Source organism: Bactrocera dorsalis, chromosome 1 (genome assembly GCF_023373825.1).
Source record: "Bactrocera dorsalis isolate Fly_Bdor chromosome 1, ASM2337382v1, whole genome shotgun sequence".
Classification (NCBI taxonomy): Eukaryota; Metazoa; Arthropoda; class Insecta; order Diptera; family Tephritidae; genus Bactrocera; species Bactrocera dorsalis.
The window spans coordinates 66,982,788-66,995,187 of record NC_064303.1 but is presented as its reverse complement, the minus strand read 5'-3'; the positions used below and the strand labels follow the sequence as shown (position 1 = coordinate 66,995,187).

The following is a 12,400-nucleotide window of genomic DNA, read 5'->3' as shown; positions in this document are numbered from 1 at the left end:
AATTCACATTTTATAATTTTATTATGCACATTTTATAAAGCAAAGTCTAAATGAAGGAATTTTAATTCGGAAAGAAGTTCTGTCTCTTCGTTGCGGAAGGGAATATGCACCGTAACCATATATCTTTTGTAATCCATCAACACGCGTTGAAAGCCCAGCAGTTATCGGTGAATTGACGATCGTTGATTCATCAGTAGTTATAGATGCTCCCGCAGAGATTGATGAAACAGCAGACGTTGAATCTTTTTACGCGCTCTCTGATATTCCTCAGCTGTTTTCCTCTTCCTCGGTTGGCTGCCAGCTATCATTTCCAATTTCTCCTTTTCCAGCTCTGCTTTCTTTCGTGCTCGGTATTCACGATATTATTGTGCTGTTTTCTCTCCTCTTGAAACACGGGCTACAATCTCAACAGAATTTATTTTTAATTTTTTGCTTACTAATAGAAATTAAATTTATCACAGCAATATTATGTATATGTATATACATATTATGTATATGTATATACATATTATGTATATGTATATTGCTGTAATAAATTTATTTTCTATTAGTAAGAAAAAAAAAATATTTATTACATAGTATAGTATACGATGTTAAAAAGCAAAAATTTAAAAATAAATTCTGTTGAGATTCGAACCAGTGTTCACATCGTGACATTCTAGGCGCTTACCACCAACACCACCATTGACACTTAGGTTGCGCTGTCTTAAGTATGATTTGGTTATGCATGCAAGAAACATACGATGGTTCTAATAATTTTGTTTAAGTATAGAATATACATATACATTTGTAGAACATTTGCTTTCGCAATAAATTTATCACAGCAATATACATATACATAATATTGCTGTGATAAATTTAATTTCTATTAGTAAGAAAAATATTTATTAGTATAGTATACGATGTTAAAAAGCAAAAAATTAAAAAAAAATTAAAAATAAATTCTGTTGAGATTCGAATCAGTGTTCACATCGTGACATCCTAGGCGCTTACCACCAACACCACCATTGACACTTAGGTTGCGCTGACTTAAGTATGATTTGGTTATGCATGCAAGAAACATACGATGGTTCTAATAATTTTGTTTAAGTATAGAAATAAACATACTTTGTAGAACAACAGAATTAACAGTAGAAGACAGCAGAATTAAATATATATCTAAACTCCGAGATCACCCAAACCCTTTGGCTAATGCTTTGGTACATTCCTGCGATCAAACACGACTTAAAAGAAGAGATATGCCTGCGTATTAAGGAGCGACGTAACACCAAAACAGCTCAATCTCTTGCTTGAGTCTGTCTAGTTTTTAAATAGATTTAAGATTTCATTACTTATTGTTAGGCTTTAAGAAAAAGCAGATACAATAAATAACATAATTTTGAAGAAAAAAAATAATAATAATTACTGTAAAACAAAAAAGCTTTAACATAGAAGCGAAATAGAAAGAGTTTCGGAAAAGTGTGTGAGCAAGTCTACAATTCAGATAATATTACGACGTAACGTAACGGATATTTTTCACAAATAGCTCGTCGAAAACCGCTAATCAGCATTCAAGGAAGAGTCTTGACTTTTGGCAGACAGTGCTTTAACAGACGAAAGCTAATTCAATATTTTCAGATATGATGGACCTTCAAAAGTTTGGTGAAAACCGGGTACTACCCTTCAAGCTAAAAATTTGCGATATATTGTAAAACATGGTGGAGGCAGCGTGATGGTTTGGGGTTGTATGGCAGTTTCTGGAGATGGAAACATAGTGTTTATAAGCGCACAAAAAATGCACAAATTACAGTAGCAATTTTGAAGTAACATTTAAAACAGTCGGTTGAAAAATTGGGTTCATCGGATGGTTATGTTTTCCAACAGGACAATGACTCAAAACATACTGCGCATTTGGTTCGCGAATGGCTGCTATACAAAACGCGAAAACAGCTCCACGCTCCTCCACAAAGTCTGGACTTAAATCTCATAGAACACGTATGGGATTATTTGAAAAAGAATCTTAAAAATCATACAATTTCGTCAGTGGCCACTTTAAAAAAGAGTGGAATAAGATACCAGCTTGATTTACAGCTAAACTGATCTCTTCATGCCAAATAGAATGCGAAACATAGTAACTCTAAACGGTGGACCAACAAAATACTAGATTTTAAGTTTTAAAACAAATTCATCATATATTAAATAATAACACTCGTAATAGAAATTGATTACATAAATATGTAGCGCACGATGAAATATGATGCAAAAATTTTGTTCGATTTATACTTTTTTATTTATCATTTTCATTCTGAAATATAATCAATTAATTTGCTCATGAATTACTTAACTTACAAACTTTCTTTTATTTATGGAAAAACTTTTTGCATTTGAGTGGATTGAAAACGGAAAATTTGATTTTAGATTGCCGTACGATGAAATATGACGCTGACTGTAACCTAGCCAGCGCACTATGGGCCAGCGCACCATTATTTTCGGCATAAAATCAGAGAAAAGTCCTAGATCGCTAAAACTTCGCTCAAATGCTTTTCATATACATATGTACATATTTCATAGACTTTTGTAAAAATGAGGGTAGTCGGAGTACTGCCACTCCTACCCCTCGTAGATATAAAATATTATAAATTCTGTAATATGCAAACGTTTCAATAGTTTATAAAAATGAATTTATTTTATGCAAAAATAGAGAGTATAAAGAGAAAAAGTTTATGTTTTTAAATGTTTACGTTTATTAGTGAGTGCATTTCGGGCAAACACAACCGGATTTCCCGACAGCTATAAATTTGTCTAAGAAAGAACATTAATAACAGGCATGTGAGATAATTTTTTAAATGCATTACAATATAACCATACATTATTCCAAATCCTGTTCAATATCAACTTCTAACTCAAAAGAATATTCAGAGAGCATCTCTATATCGTCGTCTGAACTACAATTTTCATCATCATCAGCAGGCAACTCTAAAAGTTCAGTAACTTCATGTGGGATTCTTCGGATTAATTTATTTTTAGTACGATTATTTAAGCAGATACTTGATAACAAAGGGTCAGAAGAATCCAGAGCTCTATTAAACACATCGACAATATTGTTACTTCGTGAATTTTTCCTCGCATGAGCAATACGATCTTTTTTGTAAAACTTATTTCTGGCTTCTGATGCATTTTCGCCTAGGCAGCCAACTGGTACTAAATACGCCTCCATTATTTGTGCCGAATGAACTAAAATCTTGTAGACTGTTGCCGACATTGGGTACCAATCGTACTTATTGAAATATAAATCGGCAGTATCTATACAAAAATCACTGAGCTTTTTAAAATGAATGCGAAATTCGCACGAAATCGACACCAGTATTATATGAAAATGTCTCAATAGATCAATGTCAACATTAGTAATTGATGCAAATAGTTCTAAGTTAGCGAACACTCTTCAAGCCGTATTCCCGTCGTTTGTTGAGCCACATCCATTTGACTTAGGTTTGTCAATATGCAATCCCATTTTCTCCCCAAAAATTTTTCTGAATTTCCTGTTTTCTTTGCTTAATGGTATTTTTGTCTTCCGGATTCCTTACTTGCCACTTTTTTATACCGATTCTATATGAAAGATGTAATACAAATTCCAGAAATTGTATCCAAGCATGTAATGGACTGACGCCGTACTTTAAAGTGCTTGGTTTTGGTTCAAAAACAGGAGATTTTAGATCTCTTATAGACATAAATTGTTTCGGACTTTCACCACAAATAGGACAAGATTGAGTAAAATTTGTTCCGGTTAATATGTTCAAAACCTTGCCATCTATCAATGTAATATTTAAATCATATCTAATGATAATTTCCGTATCATTCTCCAAATCCTATTTTAACGGCACTAAACTAGATATTTGCAGATGTAATTTATTTTTTTCAGCCAAAATATGTTCTTTAGTTTCTTTAACGTACTCAATTTTAATTGGTCTGCAAAACCGTATGGATTGAGGGGTGCGGTTAAACCAAATTATCTGATTCGAAAATGATATTAATTTAAGAGGTATAATTGAGGTTACAAAGAGGGACTGATCAAAGGCCTCAGGCGTGTTTTCGTTAAACATTTGTTTGAACATACTCTGTCCTGTTGAACCATCGAAACCGTAGCTAAATATCAATGTAGCTTCATTTATATCTGAGAGTTGTTCAATAACTTCTTTTTGTAGCAATAAAATTCCTTTGGCAGTGTGGTCTACCAGTTTTTCTAAAGGAGCTTTTACGTAAGTTTTACAATTCGTTATCCCCTCTGGCCGGCAGTGAAGCTTGCATTCAATTAACTTACTGTACGCAGGGTATATGTCGCAATTACGAGCTTTGTTTAGTAATCGCATGTTTCCGTACTCTTGCTTGCACAAGTTATTCTCTAATTGTTTAAATGAGTTAAGCCTCGACCCACTCTACCCGGGAAAAACTGGCACACCCTAGCTAGACACAACACCAACACACCACACCACCAGTACACCACACCTGGAGACACATTGGATTTCACCACATCAGATGTCAAAAGGATTGGACATCGCTTTTATTTTGACTACATTCGTCATCTACTATTCGTTCTACACAAGCCGCCCAGACACAATCGTTTTATACATACATTCGCTGACACACTGCGCCCCGTCATCATCACCCGGTCCAATTCGATATCAACATTCGTTCGACACACTGCGCTCAACAAATTTCGTTTTCGACCACAATTCCGCACGCTGCAGTTAGCACGGGGACCCCCACGATCTAATAATTGGAACACTAACCTTTTTTCGGCATATCTATCATTTAGCTTTAAATTAACATTATATAAAGTTAAAGGCTTCTATAATAAACTAATTGTTATTAAAATTGAAGTGACACGGATATTTTTATTAGATTGTATCTAAACGATTTCAACTTATACATATGTATGTATGTACATAGTGAAAGTTTAAATAAAAATATACTTGTTAAAGTTAAACATGGTCCTTCGAGCCTTAAAGAAACGCACTATAGATTAACAGCAATAAATTGTGAAAAGAAAATAGCACGGTGAAGTGACAAAACAAATGTACAAATACAAAACATAATTAATATATAAATACATATGTGCATATGCTAGTGTGGTGAGCAAATAAAAACAGAAAAAAAAGAAAACACAAAAACAGCTGTAATACAAAATGCATACATACTCACATATGAAAACATAAGAGTGCGCTGTCTTCATATTTACATATAGATGTACACAAAACCAAAAACATATGATAAAAGTTTTATACAAACAAAAACAAACACTATTCGGGCGCGGAACCTAAAAGAAAACAAAAAAAAGGTGCGTGGAGTCCCTACGCGCGGAAGAAGTTATACTTCTTAGCGGTGCTCAGAAATGCATAACATTTTCTATGAAAGAAAACTTAAATTCACATTTTATAATTTTATTATGCACATTTTATAAAGCAAAGTCTAAATGAAGGAATTTTAATTCGGAAAGAAGTTCTGTCTCTTCGTTGCGGAAGGGAATATGCACCGTAACCATATATCTTTTGTAATCCATCAACACGCGTTGAAAGCCCAGCAGTTATCGGTGAATTGACGATCGTTGATTCATCAGTAGTTATAGATGCTCCCGCAGAGATTGATGAAACAGCAGACGTTGAATCTTTTTACGCGCTCTCTGATATTCCTCAGCTGTTTTCCTCTTCCTCGGTTGGCTGCCAGCTATCATTTCCAATTTCTCCTTTTCCAGCTCTGCTTTCTTTCGTGCTCGGTATTCACGATATTATTGTGCTGTTTTCTCTCCTCTTGAAACACGGGCTACAATCTCAACAGAATTTATTTTTAATTTTTTGCTTACTAATAGAAATTAAATTTATCACAGCAATATTATGTATATGTATATACATATTATGTATATGTATATACATATTATGTATATGTATATTGCTGTAATTAGTCTATTAGTAAGAAAAAAAAAATATTTATTACATAGTATAGTATACGATGTTAAAAAGCAAAAATTTAAAAATAAATTCTGTTGAGATTCGAACCAGTGTTCACATCGTGACATTCTAGGCGCTTACCACCAACACCACCATTGACACTTAGGTTGCGCTGTCTTAAGTATGATTTGGTTATGCATGCAAGAAACATACGATGGTTCTAATAATTTTGTTTAAGTATAGAATATACATATACATTTGTAGAACATTTGCTTTCGCAATAAATTTATCACAGCAATATACATATACATAATATTGCTGTGATAAATTTAATTTCTATTAGTAAGAAAAATATTTATTAGTATAGTATACGATGTTAAAAAGCAAAAAATTAAAAATAAATTCTGTTGAGATTCGAATCAGTGTTCACATCGTGACATCCTAGGCGCTTACCACCAACACCACCATTGACACTTAGGTTGCGCTGACTTAAGTATGATTTGGTTATGCATGCAAGAAACATACGATGGTTCTAATAATTTTGTTTAAGTATAGAAATAAACATACTTTGTAGAACATTTGCTTTTGCAATAAATTTATCACTGCAATATACATACATATACATAATATGTATAAATATATACATAATATTGCTGTGATCCCTTAGAAGTATAGTCTTAACTTCTTAACGGCCAACGCAGAGTATTTTCAACCGAAAGAAATTTATTCATTAAAATCACCACTCAGAAGTCGTTTTATCCCTTGTAAGCGAGCGATTTTCGAAGAAACATTTCTAATATGCCAAAAGACAAAATTAGAAATGAATTTCTTAAATCTCACGCTCCCAGATAAAACGATATACCTCGTCCTCGTGGGTCGATTTCCAAAAGCACAGAAATGATTCTGTGAATTCATTCATTAAAATCGCCACTCAGAAGTCGTTTTATCCTTTGTAAGCGAGCGATTTTCTTAAATCTCACGCTCCCGGATAAAACGCTATACCTCGTCCTCGTGGGTCGATTTCAAAAACCACAGAAATGATTCTGTGTGATTCTGAAAGGCCAACGCAGAGTATTTCAATTAAAAGTCACACAAAATAGTTGGGAATTCGCAGAAATGAAAGACAAACGAAAGAAAAAGAAGTATAACTTCAATAATGCACAAGCCTACAAACATATTTATGCGCACACATGTGAATATGTCACCAACCAAAAATTGGAACATTGTTCTACGAAAACAAAAACAACAACAGCATAAGCATGGCAACATTGTGTTGTTGGTAGAAAAGCCGAGCTGTGCCGAAAGAAACGAACAAACGATCGCCGATTGTCACCGCTTCGCTTGCTGCTCGCACATCTTCGCAGACAAGGTTGCGTTACATTCATATGGATGGAGCGAGGGTGCGCAACCTTGCGTTACTTTTATATGGAAGGTTGCGCAACCAGAATCTATCGCAACCTTTTCCGGCGTCGTATAAGAAGTATAACTTCAAAAAAAAATTAAAAATAAATCCTGTTGAGATTCGAACCAGCGTTCACATCGTGACATTCTAGGCGCTTACCACCAACACCACCATTGACCCTTAGGTTGCGCTGACTTAAGTATGATTTGGTTATGCAGACAAGGTTGCGTTACATTCATATGGATGGAGCGAGGTTGCGCAACCTTGCGTTACATTTATATGGAAGGTTGCGCAACCAGAATCTATCGCAACCTTTTCCGGCGTCGTATAAGAAGTATAACTTCAAAAATCAATAAATAAACGCGCGAAACTTAAAAGCAAAACATAAATCGGGCGCGAAATCTAAAAACGCCTAAACATTAAAAAAAAACAAAGCATATAAAAAACGAAACAAACGGGCGCGAACATTACAACAAATATACATACACACCAGGCCCGTAGCCAGCTTTTCATTTCGGGGGGGGGGGGGGCTGAAGTAAAAACATATATAAACTTTGAATTTTCTGTTTATTAAAAAAAAAACAATATAAATTCATATACATATTACTTAAATTATTTGGTAGTTGTAACTTAAATAAGTAATATTTTTCTTTTCTTCTTGTTTGCCATATCATTAACTACTTCATCTGGATCTATTTTAATATCCCAGTGCACTGCAATAACAGCAAGTGCACTCAGCCGCTCATTGCCCATCACACTGCGTGGTAAAGTTTTTATTCTTTTTAAGGTTGAAGAAGTTCTTTCGAAGGAAGCGGTCCTCACTGGAAGAGTTGGTAAAATTGTAAGCAGGTAGTGAATATTTTTAAAATACGTTGCATCGCAATGTTGCAGTAATTTCAACACTTCTATGGTTGGATCTATTGTTGATAAGCTGGCACACCACAATCGATACTCTGATTTTAATGCTGTCATTGATATTTGCTCCTCGAAGTAAATAGTTAAATTTTTTAATTCTTCGGCATTATCAATTGCAGCAAAACCTGGGAGTAGAATTTGAAATGACGAGAGTATATCCTCATTCACTAATAAACGTTCTGTCATGTTTTGAATCAGAGCATCAACGCATGGAATAAATATTGTAACTCTGAAGTGGCTTTCAGGGGTTGTGCAAGGTGGATTAGCACGAGTAGTTTGACGCGAAGTCACTCTAGGCACTACAAGATCTATGTCATAAAAATCTTTAGACATTTGTGATGCTGTTTGGAAAATATCGTTGAAAAAACCATCCGCTGTTTTTCTTATCTGGTGCAGAGTTCTTATTAATTCTTTGGCTCGGTTCATTGCTGATACAAAATCCATAGATTTTTCTTGGAGTTGCACAGACAGTGGCAGCGTTAAGCTGAACAATTGCTCACAGACTCACAGACAATAGACTAAGCAAAAAATCGCTTTTCTCTACCGCTGCTAAGAAGGCTGATGCTTTAGACGAAATGGACCATGTCTTACTCGAAATTATTTCCAAACTTAGTACAATGAATTTGAAAAGCTCCACAAAGCTTATAATGCTTTCATGCTTTTCTATAAACCTTGTTTCACAAAGGCGAACAAGTCGTCTTTTTTTTGCTTTCTGGTGCGTGCTTCTGTATAACGTTCTGGAAAGTTGTGTTTGCATTTGAATGGTTTCTAAATAAATTTGCTATTTCACTGACAATACCAAGGCAGTTCCGTATTGAAGGTAATGACATAGTATTAGAAAGCGCAAGGTTCAATCGGTGACTAGCGCAATGAACATATCGTGCTTTTGGATACAGTTGTCTTATCCTGGTTTGCACTCCACTTAAATGCCCTGATATGTTTGCTGCTCCGTCATATCCCTGGCCAACCAATTTCGCCATATCAAGATGGAGATCTGTACAACGCTTAAGTATGACTTTTGATAAGTTTTCAGTCACCGTCTAGTGTAGTTGCGTACGACTGTTATAGGTTTGAGCTGAGTTGTGTATAAGAGTTTCAAAAGATTCAGTCAGTGATAAATCTTTTATTTGCGATTTATTTAAAAAATTTCCTTATTTCGGGGGGGGCTTCAGCCCTCTAGCCCCCCCCCCCCTGGCTACGTGCCTGATACACACAACAAAACAACAGCAGAAGGAGGCACCAGCTGGAGAAAAGAAAGAGGAACAAAACGCATTAGCGCAACATTACATATACCCAGCAAACCATATCATACAAAAATACCAAGTGAGCGTATCAAGTCCTTTAATATATTATATGCACATATGTATGTATATATAGGAATATAAAACCTATGACAAATTTCATTAAAAATTTAAAGCGGTTACCAAACTGTGCTAAATTTTGGGTTCGAAACTGAACCGAAAACTGTTCAGTATAATATACATATGTATATACACATATGCATACATACATAAATACAAATATTAAATTTTTCGATGGCTATGTACTAGCTTACGTTCGTGTATTCAAATACACATACTACATACCAAGAAAAAACAAAATTCAATTTACTTGCAATGTTTTCCGGTATTATGTTTAAACAGGATTGTATAAATTAAGTAAGCAAAGGCTCATACAATAATCAAAAATTGTAACAGAAAAAACAAAGCAAGAATTGCAAAAAAGACATACATACATACATATTCGCACATATACCTAATAGAAATATATTTCTCCTCATATCTTCTTAATGTAGTATGTACATATGTACATACCACAAAAAATATACACAGAAACTTTAACATATAAATTACATATCGTCACCTGAAATGCAAAATAACGTATCATCAAAAAATTCGAAATTGAGTGTCTTATTGATTACGCTTCACTACTTCAAATTATATACATAATATTAAATATGTTCAACATTTTCTGGTTCTGCGGTCATATATAAACCAGTTTTAACCAATATTAATATTTTGTTTCGCTCATGTTCCATTTTATTCCGTGTTTCATTCATGCCACTGTAAATTTCTGAAAATGTTGTTACGTTAATTTGCATTTCAGGTGACGATATGTACTTAAAAAATCAGAAATATTAGAACATATGATTATTTACATACATATGTACAATATAGCATCTGTTTTACCGAATCCATTCTCCCGCTCTCTTTTCGTCGTGCAAATATATTGCCAAACAAAAAAAAAGCAAACTTACACAAGCATTACAACATATTGTTTGCTCATATATGTAAGTACATTAGCACAAACAATTTGTGCATACTAATTAAAAAAGCTAATTGATCTCTCTAACGAGCTCTCAATTGCTTAAGAATATAAGAAAAAGCATAATCATAAGCACACAATTCGTGCATAGCTAAATAGCTCTCAATTGCACAAAACAAAAGCACGCACAAGCCCACGTATTAATATCGAATATTTTAATAAATAAAAAGCGCGATTTTAATTGCAATTTACAATTTATACATATATTCAAAAATAAAATATATATTTAAAAAAAAGGTAACATTATTTCATATAAATACAATACGATAGTAAGAAAGAAAAAAATCAAAAATGATGAAAGTTGATAACAATCAAAAGACACCTGCAGGAGCTACACGCTCAAATCAGGTTGCTAAATTCATTTCACAAAGTGACATTTTAATAAGATAGTGCACTAGATTTGCATCTTCACCGATTCACGAAAACTCGGAGTCGTTACTAGAAATAAAAAATCAAAATCTAAAAAAAGTGAGTGTGCTTATGACCGCACGACTGAAGTGAAACTTCTTTCGCTCTATCTATATGTACATATATATATGAATGTGTGTGTGCACTATATACATGTATGCACATATACACATACATATTAATTTCCTACAAATATTTAAATTTATTTTATGTTTTCATTAGTAAATTAATATTTTTGCATAGATCTTTCATTTTTTGCATTGTTTTATTCGTTATTTTCTTTAATGGGTACATCAGTAATTACTGCGGTTGATTGGAGTCATGTGTAGAAGTTCACGCAAGTGAGGAAAGTTCTCTGACTGCCATTCACTTGGGAGTGGCCAGAAACGATTATTTTACATGTGACTCAAGCAGCTCACGATTTCCGGTCTTTGACCAAGTATCCTCTGGGTAGCCTAAGAACATCCGTTTGAAGGCGAGCTAAAGTGAGAAGGCGAAACATCCCCTGCATAGGGTTGGGTTTGGGACCCGCCACGTAAAAAAAACACCCCCAGTGAATAGTTGTAACCAGCCTCGGATGAGAGACCCCCCTTTTGATGACGACCATGGCAAACGAAATAAGGACTACGAATTGAGGGCATGCACCTGGAATGTCCGGTCCCTTAACTGGGAAGGTGCCACTGCCCAGCTGGTTGATGTCCTCGTGAAAATAAAGGCTGACATCACCGCCGTCCAAGAAATGCGATGGACGGGACAAGGACAGAGACGAGTAGGTCCTTGTGACATTTACTACAGTGGCCATATAAAGGAGCGCAGGTTTGGTGTGGGATTCGTGGTTGGATAGAGACTCCGTCGCCGAGTACTATCATTCACTGCGGTGAATGAACGTCTAGCCACAATCCGCATCAAAGCGAGGTTCTTCAACATATTCCACGCCCCGACGGAAGAGAAGGACGATGTGACCAAAGATGCCTTTTATAAGTGCTTGGAGCGCACTTATGTGAGATGCCCCCGTCACGATGTCAAAATCGTGCTTGGCGACTTCAACGCCAGGGTGGGCAAAGAAGGTATCTTTGGTACTACGGTCGGTAAATTCAGCCTCCACGAGGAAACATCCCCAAATGGGTTGAGGCTGATCGACTTCGCCGGGGCCCGAAATATGGTTATCTGTAGTACTAGATTCCAGCATAAGAAGATCCATCAAGCTACCTGGCTGTCTCCGGATCGAAAAATTACCAACCAGATCGATCATGTTGTGATAGACGGAAGACACGTCTCCAGTGTTTTAGATGTGCGTGCGCTCCGAGGTCCTAACATCGACTCGGACCACTATATTGTTGCAGCTAAGATTCGCACCCGCCTCTGTGCAGCAAAAAACGCACGCCAACAAACACAAGGAAGGTTCGACGTCGAGAAGCTGCAATCACAA

At 35.2% G+C, this 12,400-nt stretch overlaps 1 protein-coding gene and 2 pseudogenes across 8 annotated transcripts in view; all 3 read right to left on the bottom strand.

Annotated features, from left to right (window-relative positions):
• Irs1 (insulin receptor substrate 1) overlaps positions 1 to 12,400 on the bottom strand; it is a 276,196-nt gene that overhangs the window by 85,422 nt on the left and 178,374 nt on the right.
• On the bottom strand, positions 6,660 to 6,836 carry LOC125775909 (small nucleolar RNA U3; annotated as a pseudogene).
• LOC125775931 (small nucleolar RNA U3) lies at positions 6,848 to 6,977 on the bottom strand (annotated as a pseudogene).